Here is a 4,638-nt window from a genome sequence, read left to right as displayed (position 1 = left end):
ATATATTGTCAAGTCACATTTATTTATATAGCGCTTTTTACAATATTGTTTCAAAGCAGCTTTTCAGAGATAACAGGAAAATAATGAAACAAGGTTTGTTTCCAGAAGAAAATAGCGTCACAGTCCAGCTTAATTAAGTTCAGTGATGTTTCATTTTTGTTGTAGAAAAGATATTAATTTAGTTAATTTATATTTATATATATATAAAGCCGCTCTGGAGAAAACTGTGATGTCATCGTCCAGCTCAGTTCAGTTCTCATATAATGGTGTCAATGCAGGCAGATCAATATTATTGTTGAATATTAAATTAAATGTTAATTTAATGTCCCCAACTAAGCAAGCCAAAAGCCAATGACAACAAAGGTGACAAAGGCGACAGTGGTAAAAAAAAAAAAAACTCAATCAGGTGGCAGTCCTTGGGTGGGTCCATCTCCAACCCTAATCAAACACACCTGAAGCAACCAATTAAGGTCTTCAGGATCACTTGAAAATTAAAGGCAGGTGTGTTTGATTAGGGTTGGAGATGAACTGTCCAGGACAGTCGATCAGCAGGAGCAGGATTGGGCACCCCTGGCTTGGAGGGATGAGCTGCTTTGGTCTTCTAGCCGAGGGCCGTGGGCAGGCAGAGATGAGTGGTTACGGCCTCTTCCAACGTGGGAAGCTTAGTGTACCTCTTTCTCTCTGCGCTGTCAACAGAGGTGAGGGCAGACGAAGAGGAATAATGGAAGTGCTGAGTAGGGGGATCGCCATGACTTGGTCAGTTCTTCGTGGACTGCCGGTAAGAACGGGGCTGGTTGCCGGAGTTCGCCCAGTCCTCCACTTCAGAGGCATCCAGGGACATAGTGTCGTCAAAGTCCTCGTTGGATCCCCCAAATGAAACCATGCAGATGAGGAGCGCTGGTCTTCGCAGGTGAAGAGCAACAGATAATTGTTGCACTGAGGGAAGAGCGAGGCACGGGGCGTTGGCTGACATGAGCTTGCTACAGCCTGGTTACTCAGTCCCGCCGCTCCGCTGTTTCTTCTGTCTTGGCTCGAGAGGGCAAGAGGAGGGGAAGAGGAGGGGAAAAGAAGGGGATAGCGTGCAAGGCAGGATCGCTTTTGCTAAAGAAGCTTCTGAGGGAAGCAGGGGAGCCTACATGAGCCACATTCGTGGTGTGACATTAAGAAGTAAAATTTGCTCTTGATGAATGATTACGGGAATTTGGCCTTTTGTGTTTCCTCATATTTATACTCATATGGAACAAGAAGTCATGACTGCACAATTTTATCCTCCTAGTCACCCTGGTGTGCTAAAAAAAAAACCAAATATGAATGGGAATATACTTAAGAGATATTTCACTCATACGAATTCTAGGGGTGCCAATAATTGTGGCCAACATGCATTAACATTCATTTCATAATGTGATTTACCTCCCACTTCCAATTGTTTTACTTCAAATGAAAGGATAGAATTTTGTGATTTTTTTTGAATGAAAGACCAAAAGGATGAACAGTGCAGATGTATTTTCACAGCCGCCTTTGCTCATATTTACCAAGGTAGCCAATATTAGTGGAGGGGACTGTAGACCTCAAAACATGACACACAAACCTCAAGAATGGTGATAATCAGCAAATGTAAGATAAGCTCTTAAAATCACAACACAACAAATAACTAACAATAATGACAAACCAACAGCTACATTTTAAAAAGTCAGCAAATAGCAAAACAATTATGGTATAACCGTAACCACATTATTTATTCATGCTGCAATGCATGCTGGGAACTAAAAACCCTTCACATTCCAGCAATATTGTTCAATTAGAGATTCTTTGTTCAGACAGTTTGGCTAGTTCGGAGAACATTTGGGTGAATTCTGTTGGTCTAACATGGGTTTTTATGTAGTTTCATGTACTTTACATTTTTAATTAGCCTATTTGTGGCTCAAAAGGTCCTGTAAACTGGAAAATATATAGCACCTTTTTTGCTGTTAAATTATTATTTTTTATTCTTCATTGTGTACTTTTTAAAACACTGTATAAACCTATAAATACCATAACAAATGATACAGAGTACAGTTACACAGTACTCTTTTGAAAATCAACTTTTTTTTAAGTTTGAGAGGAAACACTAACGTGCGTTAGATTGTATTACAAATTTCAACGCAAAGTAGGGTAATTTTTTATTGCACAGGTGAATGTTGCTGTTACTGCTATTAATAGGCTAGTGAGTGTAAGGTGTTTGGTGTGAGGATTAGGGGGATTGGTTTACACGAGGAATGCAAATAAAGGCCTGAGCACTTTCTTGCTGGCCGAAAGTGCCAAACATATCAAAAACAGCGTGGAGTCCCAGACTGACCAATGGCTCACTGTATCAGATTGATTGTAATGACAGTACACGCACCAAATTAAATCACTTTTTATTGTCAAACCACCAAAACACAGAAGTGTAGTGGTGGGTGGAAGTCTTTGGTTTATACTCCAGAAAATGCACTTTACAAGTTATAACATACATAAAACATACAAAATACAATAAATATACAAAATGTACACAAAACAGGATTTATACAATACAGTACACACATTATAAACAAATAATACAGTAAGAAGTAGAGTATACACGTGTATTTTTATTTTTACATTTAAGATGTGTGTGTTAGAAGTGTATGATGTGTCTAGAGAAGTGCTGTGGTGGTGGTTATGGGGCTGTATTGAGGGGCCATTAGTTTTGTTACTACACTTAATGTTCAGAACTCTAATGGCCTGTGGGAAGAAACTGTCTTTTAGCCGGCTGGTGCGGAACCGGATGCCTGATGGTAGCAGAGAAATAAGTCCATGACTAAGGTGGCATCCTCCAAGCTTTCCTCACACACCTTCTGACACATATAACATTCTGGTCATTTCTAAAAGATGTATTAATTTAGTTGAACTTTAATCAAATTAAGCCAAAATCTCACTCATGTAGTCATTTTACACTGGCTTTATAACTTTGGACCACTAGAGAGTGCCATAGTGTACTTGTTATGTTAGCCTAATGTCACAAGATCCTTCATACGCTATATTAAACACTAACAAACAAGAAGTCTTTTTTATTAGTGGACGTTGTCTCTTAACTAATACATTATCACAAGCTGTTTAATGAGTGGTTAATGAGTGGGCCTGTCTATTTGCAAAAAAAAAAAAAAAAAAAAATCCTATGAACCTTGAGTTTACTGACAGTAATAAAATGATACATGCTGATTTTTGTCATAATATCACTGATTGATGTCCAATTCATTTCCACTTTTAGAGTGAAGTAAAATGCGTGGATTTTGCATGACACTGGCTGCTGTTTTCAATGAAATTAGTGTTTACTAAAGTTCCATTATGTCCAGTTTGAGGCATGTCAGGACATGTTGACTGTTCATTCATTTCCATGTAGCACTTTATTTATTACTTCTTCTTGACTGGTATGTGTACAGATTGTCTGTTAAATAGTAGGCTATAGCTTAGCTGTTTCATTGCGTCGTGAACGGCGTATAAAAATTATTGATTTGCTTTTTAAAGAAAATAAATGTTTTTAGGTTTTCGCACGAGATGGAGCACGCGCGCACAAGGATCAACACTTGTCGTGTGAGAGTGAAATTTCAGCACGGTGTCTGTCTGCATTCACTGGAATGCGATTGCAACCCCCTTTGTTATGGTGAGAAGCTGAAAGAATGTTCCGTCAATTAAAATTCCTCGGGCTGACCTGTCCTGTTGCCAAAAGGTATTTTAAAGAGGGGGCTATTTGACTAAGAATTCGCATCGTCATTGGTGAGCAGGTACTCCGATTAGCTGAGTGTGCATGCATTCAAACATAAACATGTAGCCTTGCACTTTCACAATATTCTTGCATCAAGTATCTTATTGCGTTTCGTCTGTTTTAGGTCTCCCGTATCAGACGAGCAAAAAAAAACGTAGGTTAGGCTATGACTAAGTTAGAAAATACAAAGATTTGGAAAAAAATAATAAAGAATTCTAAATATGAAGTTTGAACATATTTTCTTAAGTGGATTAAGGACAAATGTTGGCATACATCGAAATAGCCTACTTATTGTTGTCAAATTGAATTTGATTAAGAGTAGCATTCCAGTTCTCACACGCACTGTGAGCGGACTGGCTGTAGCGATTGGGAAAGCATTTCCGAGAATCGGATCTTTCGAACAGTTCGTTTCAAAGAACGAGTTCATAAAGAGATTCTTTACGTCATCACGTAAAGCGTTCCAAAAGCGTCCCAGTAAAATATAAAGCACTTATATTACTGTATGTGTTTTCTTAATAAGAGTGATTGTTGTAATGTTACATGTCCCCGACCTAGTTCCGTTTGTTGCAGCAATCAACTCATAAAAACAAGTATTTTATAATCAAAATATAATTTGTAGAAATAAGAAATACTAGTAAAATCGACTCACAATATCTTGGTTGAAATGTTATTTATTTTCTTATGAAATTAGAACAAGTTCTTGTTCATGCGAGTTGTTGACTCGTGAACCGATTCACTGATTATGTCCAGTTTTGTGAAGCGGTTCAACCCAGTTCATTTAAAAAGGATCCGACTCGTTCACGAATCGGACATCGCTACTGGGCTGGGGGGTGCGAGGGGCGGGTGTAGTATATATTGCCTCTCAGTACATATCCCTT

Source organism: Scardinius erythrophthalmus, assembly GCF_964197995.2.
Source record: "Scardinius erythrophthalmus genome assembly, chromosome: 2".
In the NCBI taxonomy this organism is placed as follows: domain Eukaryota; kingdom Metazoa; phylum Chordata; class Actinopteri; order Cypriniformes; family Leuciscidae; genus Scardinius; species Scardinius erythrophthalmus.
The sequence above is the reverse complement of the archived record's forward strand: the minus strand, read 5'-3'. Positions refer to the sequence as shown.